This window comes from Humulus lupulus, chromosome 1, assembly GCF_963169125.1.
Source record: "Humulus lupulus chromosome 1, drHumLupu1.1, whole genome shotgun sequence".
Taxonomy (NCBI): domain Eukaryota; kingdom Viridiplantae; phylum Streptophyta; class Magnoliopsida; order Rosales; family Cannabaceae; genus Humulus; species Humulus lupulus.
This window is the reverse complement of record NC_084793.1, coordinates 133,409,534-133,419,248: the sequence shown is the minus strand read 5'-3', so window position 1 is coordinate 133,419,248 and position 9,715 is coordinate 133,409,534.

The window sequence follows — 9,715 nt, the reverse complement described above, 5'->3', positions numbered from 1 at the left end:
TGTAGGCAAGGGTGGCTCTATCTTTGTGATAGGACTAGACGCCAAAGGATTCGGAGGAGGCACCTTGGAAGGAACCACCATTATCGACTCAGCCTCAACCTTGGCCCTCTTTGCCACTCGTACAGAAGGACTGGCCTCAGCGAGAGTCGACCTCTGCTGAGTATGGACAAAGGCGAACATGTCTGAACCTGCAAAAGAAGATCAAATGTTAGAAGGATATTGTAATGTCCCAAAATTACCTAATAAGGCTTAGGACCTTGATTAGGGGGCGAGATGGAAATATGTGGAAATATATGTTTAATTGCTATATTAATTGTTCATATGTGAATTATGTGATATTAAATATGCTTGATTAGGGAGCAGGACTAGATGTGCATATTTAGGGATATTAAATATGCATGTGGGCCAGCTTCTTATTAGAAGGGCGATTTGGTAAGTTGGCCTGTTGCAGGCATAAATGTGTATTTATATGCATATATGTGATATATGTGAGAGACCACATTATTATGTGGGTTTATTTGGGTTACTCGGCACGAGGCGATTCTAGGGAGCGAGTTAGCAAGAAAGTCACAACAAGACCCAATACCCGGCTCAGGGTGAGTCAAGGAGTATTTTGGGTATTGGATAATTAATCAGGTTATCAGGTTATGAAAATAAATAATTGGAGATATATTTGGAGGTAGAGAGGCTAGGAGGGAATGTTGGGGAAATTTACCATTTTGCCCTCGGGGACGCTTTTGGTACCCTGAGCCTTGGGATTAACTTAAGTGACTTAAGTTAGAAACAAAAGACAAAAAACAGAGAACTTTTCCAAAATCGACCCTTTCTTCTCTCTCTCACTCTTGTATCCTCTAGACACTTCTCCAAGGGAAAAGCTTTGAAGCTAAGTGGGATTGTTGGCTAGAAGTCACATATTAGAGCTCTAGACTTGAAGAATAGCTCAGTATTAGCTTGTGAATTCAAACAAAAATTGAGGTAAGCTTTGAATTATGATTTTAGCCATTAAATTATGTAGTTCTTGGTTGAGCTTTAGTGTTCTTGGGTCTTTGAAGTTAAATATTGAATTTGAGATTTGATGAGGTTTTAAGCTAGATATTTGTTGGGTTTTGTTGCTGGGAACATTTTAGAACCACTGTGATAGTTAAATTATGTTGTTGGATTGATTTTGGGTTAAATTGGCTGAGATTTGGTTGTTGAAATGGGGGATTTTTTTGGGTTCGAAGGGGTCGATCGCGACTCTGTTCTTGGTGAGCTGCGACCTTCTAGAACAGTTGGGGGCCAAGGAGAAGGGCGGGCTGCGACACCACTATGGCTGGGCCGCCGTGCATGTCTACTGGTTGGGGAGGCTGGGCCTCTGGTTGGAGGCGGGCCGCAGCATGGGGGCATAGGGTCGCGACTCTTAAGGGGTTTTTGGACCCCCTAGAAGGTTTTGAGCGCGAGAACTTAACCTTAGGGGCTCGGGATTATTTCCACTACCCGGTTTGGTGGAACCCGAGGTCCCGAAGGCTAGGACTTGCTCTAGAAGCCTTTGATCGCTCGATATTAATAGAATCCTATTTTATGGTTGTGACCTAGGGTATTGCTAAGGGCTCGGAACCAGAATCGTGCTCGAGGGTCGTTCTTGTTTGTGCTTGCGTGTACTTAAGGTAAGAAAACTGCACCCAAAATGTGTTGTATGTGATTAGGGCTTAGCCCATCTATTGTATATTAATATGATTAGGGCTTGGGCCCCAGGACTGATTATGTTAGGCTATTGTTCCAAATTCTTGTTGATAAATGATTAAGTTCTTATATTCGTTACATGAATTCTATGATTAGGGCATGCTGCCCCTTTATTTGAATATGTCTAGTATCGTAGGTATGGTTATTCAATGGGATTATATGATTAGCATGAATATGTGCTTAATTTTCCTATCCACATCTGTTTCTTATAAGTAAGGTATGAAATCCTGGATCAGGGCTTGACTTATAAGTCAAGGGCGACAATAGCGCACTGTGTGCTGGTCGAGAGGCATTGGCCTAAACCAGCAATGTACTATTAGGTTGATCGACTCTAAGGTCAAAGGTGAACCACGGGGGTTGGGCTAGCTCTATGGCTAGTGAGACAGAGTTAAGGGCGAGGCCCCAGGTGACTCTATGGTCACGTAGCTAGGGCATAGGCTCAAGAGTTGGCATGAAAGCTAACTGAATAGGGCAATGGCCCAGGTTGATCTAATGATCGTGTATTTGAACTAAATGACATTAGTTATGAGTTAATATGGTTGATCATTGTTGAATGGTTATTTAAAATTATTTTCTCTGTTGTTATACGTTCTATTTTCTTGTTGAGCCTCGGCTCACTGGTGATTTGTGGTGCAGGTAAGAGAAAGGGAAAGCTTGACTAGCCATGAGTTGGAGAGCTTCGGTGGCGGCGTGTACATATGCGGCTGCTCGACCATCACGGTCGAGGTTATCTCAGAGAAACTAGGGCTATAGCCCTATTTTGTCGCTTAGGCCGGCTGATGTAACTTTTGTTATGTATTTACCCTTTTAAACAGTTGTGTTATAATATTTTGGGCTCCCATGTTGTATAACACTTTTGAAATAAAAGTCAATGGTTTTTTACCAAAATTTTTAACCCTAATCCTTGTCACTAACCTTAGTTACATGATTTAAGAAAAATGACTTGATTAGCAGGTATAACAAATTTTTAAGTACACAATGTAACGGTCTTGGATTAGGAGGGCGTAACAACTTGGTATTAGAGCTGCCAAGGTTTAAGGGTTCTTGAAGACTGCTCAGGCATGTACACTCACCACTAAACACAAGCTCGACTCAGGGTTCGGTAACTGTTATATGTTTATATGTTTAAATGCTTAAACATGATATGAATGCCTTATCTGCATGCCTGTTTAGGAAGCATGAGAATATCTGATAGGGTCTGGCCCTTGACTGTTGCATGAATGTTAAAGAACATGCTTATTAGCATAGTTACTGCTTGTGGATGTGAGGGGACCGCTTATTAGCACTATCATTGTTTATAGGCTAGGGGAAAAATTTTATTAGCATTGTTATTACTGGCAAGAATTAAAAGAACATGCTTATTAGCTATGTTGGATTGGTGAAAAATACTTGGATATGCCTATGTGTATTGTTATTTGCTGATGGATATCAGGAGGTGCTTATTAGCACTATGAATGTATATATTTATTATGTGATGGCATGCTTATTAGCATTGCATATGTATGTTATCTGATGATCTTGGACCGTCAAGCGGCAAGTGGTATAGTTATGACTTACCTAATGGCCGATTTGATCTTTGTAGGGTGGATAGAGTGTCAGAATGAAGCCTCGAAGGTTAGAGAGACTGGCTGGCCAAGAGTTACAGGCCAGTGAAGGGAATAACCAGGGCCAGGCCCCACCGCCATCTCCAGAGAACTGGCAACAAGTGCTTGCTGACATGCAAGCCAGGTCAGAGAGGCAAGAAGAAGAGATACGCCTCTTGAGACAGCAACAGGTTCCAGCAGGGAACCTACAGGCCACTGTACCAGCAGTGGTACAACCTGAGGTATCAACAGTTGTACAGCCCTAGACAGGGGGAGATAGGTGGGAACCCCTATATGAGAGATTTAGGAAGCAACACCCTCCAGTTTTTTAGGGCAGTTCTGATCCACTGAAGGTTGAGCAGTGGATGACCATGATAACCACTATCCTGGACTTTATGAGGGTAGGTGGTAGTGAGAGAGTGGCCTGTGCCACTTATATGTTTTGGGAGGATGCCCAAATATGGTGGGAGGTGGTATCCTAAACCAGGGTAGTTACCACTATGGAGTGGGAAGAATTAAGAACTTTGTTCAATGAGAAATACTACAACGATGCAGTTAAGGCTGCGAAGGCTGAGGAGTTCAGCAAGTTACTTCAGGGTAACATGTCAGTGACCGATTATGCCCTGAAATTTGACAGATTGGAAAATTTTTCCGGGGATCTGGTGCCCATTGATGGGACCAGAAGAGAGAGATTCCTATAAGGGCTACAACCTATGATAGCTCGAGATGTTCGCATTACTACTGTGCCAGGAGTGACTACCTATTCACAGGCTGTGGAGAAGGGGCTTATGGCTGAGAGCGCTGAGAATAAGATCTAGCGTGATAATGTAGCCAGAAGGGATTCTAGGAGGCCAAGACCTCCATTTCCATGTTTTGGTAGGGGCGGAGGCCCTAATGATCAGAAAAGGAAGACCCCAGACACAGTTTCAATTCCAGGGCTAGATAGAAGGCCACGGGGTATTCAGATGGGCCGTCAGAGTGGTGGTGAGACATAGAGGGCATTTCCTGAGTGTCCTAGGTGCAGGAGACACCATGTTGGGGAATGTCGGGTGAAGGCCTGTTTTGTTTGTGGTAGTACGGGGCACCTGAAGAAAGATTGCCCGAGAGCCAAAAAGGAGGAGCCGAAGAATGTGGATAGCCTGACGCCAGCTCGGGTGTTCACCTTGACCCAAACAGAGGCCGAGGCTAGTCCCTCGGTGGTTATAGGTTAGCTTTCTAGTGATGGAACCTTTTACACTGTTCTTATTGATTTGGGTGCTACGCACTCCTTTGTTGCTAGTAGGATTATAGATGGGTTGTGTAGACCATGTGATTTCTTTTCTATGGGGTTTGGTACGGTATTGCCTACTGGAGAGTTAGTGGTGTCCAAGAGATGGATTAGGTCACTACCAGTTACAGTGGATGACGGGGAATTGTCAGTTGATTTGGTAGAATTAGAGATGACTGATTTCGACATAATTCTTGGTATGGATTGGCTAGAGAAGTATGGGGCATCGATAGACTGTAAGAAGAAGATGGTAACTATTGAGCCAGAGGGTGAGGACCCCTTTGTTTTTGTTGGCACTGTGCATGGACCCCGTATACCTATGATATCAGTACTTAGAGCTAGAGACCTGTTGTAGGGAGGATGCATAGGGTTCTTAGCTAGTGTGGTGGATACCACTCAAGTCGTGCTAGTGGGACTAGAATAGACTCAGTTAGTCTGTGAGTTTCTGGATGTATTTCTAGAGGACTTGCCAGGGTTACCTCCACATAGGGAGATTGAGTTTGTGATTGAATTAGCGCCAGGGAAAGAACCAATGTCTAGGGCACCTTATAGGATGGCTCCAGCAGAGCTGAAGGAACTAAAGGTTCAACTACAAGAGTTACTAGACTTGGGTTTTATTAGGCCCAGTTTCTCGCCATGGGGCGCACCAGTTCTTTTTGTGAAGAAGAAGGACGGTTCTTTGAGGATGTGCATCGATTACAGGGAACTGAATAAGTTGACTATCAAGAACAGATATGCTTTGCCAAGGATTGATGATATGTTTGACCAGTTACAGGGTAGAACGATATTCTCTAAGATAGATCTTCAATCTAGTTATCACTAGCTGAGGATCAAGGAGGGGGATATACCGAAGATAGTTTTTCGCACCAGGTACGGGCATTATGAGTTTTTGGTTATGTCATTCGGATTGACTAATGCCCCAACAACATTTATGGATCTGATGAACAGAGTGTTCAAGGACTACCTGGATCAATTTGTGATCATCTTCATTGATGATATATTGATATACTCTCGGACGGAGACAGAGCATGAGCATCATCTCAGGTTAGTATTACAGTGGTTGAGAAAGCACATGCTGTATGCGAAGTTCAAGAAGTGTGAGTTTTGGTTGCCACAGGTGACCTTCTTGGGTCACATAGTCAGATAGTATTAAGGGGGATCCAGCGAAGATAGAAGCGGTCAGAGATTGGCCAAGACCGAAGAACGCTTCACAGATCAGAAGTTTCTTGGGCTTAGCGGGTTATTATAGATGCTTTATGGAAGGGTTCTCCAAGGTTGCATCATCATTGATAGAGCTGACACGCAAGAATCAGAAATTTGTTTGGTCGGACAAGTGTGAAGACAGTTTTCAAAATCTCAAGGAGAGTTTGATCACCGCACCAATTTTGAGCCTTCCTACAGATCAAGGTAAATTTGTGGTTTACTGTGACACTTCGAGGCAGGGTCTAGGTTGTGTACTTATGCAGACAGGAAAAGTGATTGCCTATGCATCACGTTAGCTGAAGGATTATGAGAAGAGATACCCCACACATGATTTAGAGCTGGCAGCAGTTGTTTTTGCACTGAAGGTGTGGCGGCACTACCTGTATGTTGAGAAGTGTGAGATATACACTAATCACAAGAGCCTGAAGTACTTTTTCACTCAGAAGGCTCTGAACATGAGGCAAAGACGTTGGTTGGAGTTGGTAAAGGATTATGATTGTGAGATCCTCTATCACCCTGGGAAGGCCAACGTGAAAGCAGATGCCTTGAGCCGGAAGGGGCCGGGACAGTTATATAGTGCCAGACAGATATTGAGGAAGTTGGCTGATGAGATGACTCGAGCGGGGATAGAGTTAGTGGTGGGTCGATTGGCCAATATCACTTTATAGTCTACTCTCTTGGAGAGAATCAAGCAGAGATAGTTAGATAATCCAAAGTTGGGGAAGGTTAGAGAGGACGTTCTAGCTAGAGTAGCTAAGGATTTTTCAGTGTCGAGTATGGGTTTACTGAGGTATAAGGGTCAGATTTGTGTTTCGATGGACACCGAGATCAGACGAGAGATTCTAGATGAATCTCACACCACCCCGTATTCTCTTCATCCAGGCACCACAAAGATGTACCAGGACTTGAGATTTTATATTGGTGGCCTGGGATGAAGAGGGATGTGACAGAGTATGTAGTGAGATGCCTAACTTGTCAGCAGGTCAAGGTTGAGCATCAGAGGCCGGTAGGACTGTTACAGCCTCTGGATATCCCAGAATGGAAGTGGGAGGATATCACGATGAATTTCGTGGTAGGCTTGCCCAGGACAGTGGGCCAGCATGATTCTATTTGGGTCATTGTGGATCGATACACAAAGTCAACTCATTTTCTCCCAGTGAGGATGAATTACACAATTGACCAGTATGCAGATCTCTATGTGAGAGAGATAGTTCGCCTTCATGGGACGCCGAGGTCTATCGTGTCTGATAGGGACCCTATCTTTACTTCCAAGTTTTGGGGGAGTTGGTAGAGGGCGATGGGTACACAGCTAAAGTTCAGCACAGCTTATCATTCTCAGACCGATGGTCAGTCTGAGAGAACTATTCAGATATTGGAAGATGTTGAGAGAGTGTGTGTTGGACTTTGAAGGGTCCTGGAGTAAATATTTGCCTCTGATAGAATTTTCTTATAACAACAGTTATCAGTCTACCATCGGAGTGGCACCTTATGAGAAGCTATATGGTAGGAAGTGCAGATCGCCCATTCACTGGGATGAGATGGGTGAGAGGAAATATCTTGGTCCGGATGCAGTCCAGAGGACCACTGAGGCTATCGAGAAGATTAGAGCTCGGATGCTCGCTTCTCAGAGTAGGCAGAAGAGCTTTTCTGACCTGAGACGGAGGAACGTAGAGTTCCAGGTGGGAGACTATGTCTTCCTTAAGGTTTCACCTCTAAAAGGGGTGAAGAGGTTCGGGAAGAAGGGCAAGTTAAGCCCTAGGTTTGTGGGATCGTTTGAGATCCTGAAGAGGATCGGGCAGGTGGCCTATAGGTTGGCTTTACCCCCTGCACTATCTAGCGTGCATAATGTATTCCATATTCCCATGTTGAGGAAGTATGTGTCAGATGGGACTCATGTCCTGAGTTATGAAGATTTGGAATTGGAGACAGATTTGTCTTATGAGGAACAACCAGTTCAGATTTTTGATAGGAAGGACAAGGTAATGAGGAACAAGACTATACCTTTGGTTAAGGTATTATGGAGGAACAGCAGGGTCGAGGAAGCAACCTGGGAGCTGGAGACAGATATGCGAGCTCAGTTTCCCGAGCTATTTAGGTGAAATTTCGAGGATGAAATTTCTGTAAGGAGGGGATATTTGTAACGTCCCAAAATTACCTAATAAGGCTTAGGGCCTTGATTAAGGGGTCGGGATGGCAATATGTGGAAATATATGTTTAATTGCTATATTAATTGTTAATATATGAATTATGTGATAATATGACTAGATGTGCATATTTAGGGATATCAAATATGCATGTGGGCCCGCTTCTTATCAGAAGGGTGATTTGGTAATTTGGCCCATTGTGGGCATAAGTGTGTATTTATATGCATATATGTGATATATGTGAGAGAGCACATTATTATGTGGGTTTATTTGGGTTACTCGGCACGAGGCAATCCTAGGGAGCAGTTTAGCAGGAAAGTCACAATGGGACCCAATACCCGGCTCGGGGTGAGTCAAGGAGTATTTTGGGTATTGGATAATTAATCAGGTTATCAGGTTATGAAAATAAATAATTGGAGATATATTTGGAGGTAGAGAGGCTAGGAGGGAATGTTGGGGAAATTTACCATTTTGCCCTCAAGGACGTTTTTGGTACCCTGAGCCTTGTGATTAACTTAAGTGACTTAAGTTAGAAACAAAAGACAAAAAACAGAGAACTTTTTCCTAAATTGACCCTTTCTTCTCTCTCACACTCTTGTTTCCTCTAGACACTTCTCCAAGGGAAAAGCTTTGAAGCTAAGTGGGATTGTTGGGCTAGAAGTCACATATTGGAGCTCTAGACTTGAAGAATAGCTCAGTATTAGCTTGTGAATTCAAACAGAAATTGAGGTAAGCTTTGAAAGATTTTAGCCATTAAATTTTGTAGTTCTTGGCTGACTTTTAGTGTTCTTGGGTCTTTGAAGTTAAAGATTGAATTTGATATTTGATGAGGTTTTAAGCTAGCTTTTTGTTGGGTTTTGTTGCTGGGAACATTTTAGAACTACTGTGATAGTTAAATTGTGTTGTTGGATTGATTTTGGGTTAAATTGGCTGAGATTTGGCTGTTGAAATGGGGGATTTTTCTAGGTTCGGAGGGGTCAGGTCACGGCTCTGTTCTTGGTGAGTCGCGGCCCTCTAGAACAGTTGGGGGCCAAGGAGAAGGGCGGGTCGCGGTGCCACTATGGTTGGGCCACAGCTCGTGTCTGCTGATTGGGGAGGCTAGGCCTCTGGTTGGAGGCAGGTCGCGGCATGGGGGCATAGGGTCGCGACTCTTAAGGGTTTTTGGACCCCTAGAAGGTTTTGAGCGCGAGAACTTAACCTTAGGGTCTCGGGATTGTTTCCACTACCCGCTTTGGTGGAAATCGAGGTCCTGGAGGCTAGGACTTGGTCTGGAAGCCTTTAATCGCTCGATATTAATAGAATCCTATTTTATGGTTGTGACTTAGGGTATCGCTAAGGGCTCGGAACCAGGATCGTGCTCGAGGGTCGTTCTTGTTTGTGCTTGCTTAGACTTTAGGTAAGAAAACTGCACCCAGAACGTGTTATATGTGATTAGGGCTTGGCCCGTCTATTGTATATTAATATGATTAGGGCTTGGGCCCTAGGATTGATTATCTTAGGCTATTTTTCTAAATACTTGTTGATAAATGCTTAAGTGCTTATATTCGTTACATGAATTCTATGATTAGGGCATGCGGCCCCTGTATGTTAATATGTCTAGTATCGTAGGTTTGGTTATTCAATGGGATTATATGATTAGCATGAATATGTGCTTAATTTTCAGGATGTGCCTATCCACATCTGTTTCTTATAAGTAAGGTATGAAATCCTAGATTAAGGCTTGATCTATAAGTCAAGGGCCGCAATACCGCACTGTGCGCTGGTCGAGAGGCATTAGCCTAAACCAACAATGTACT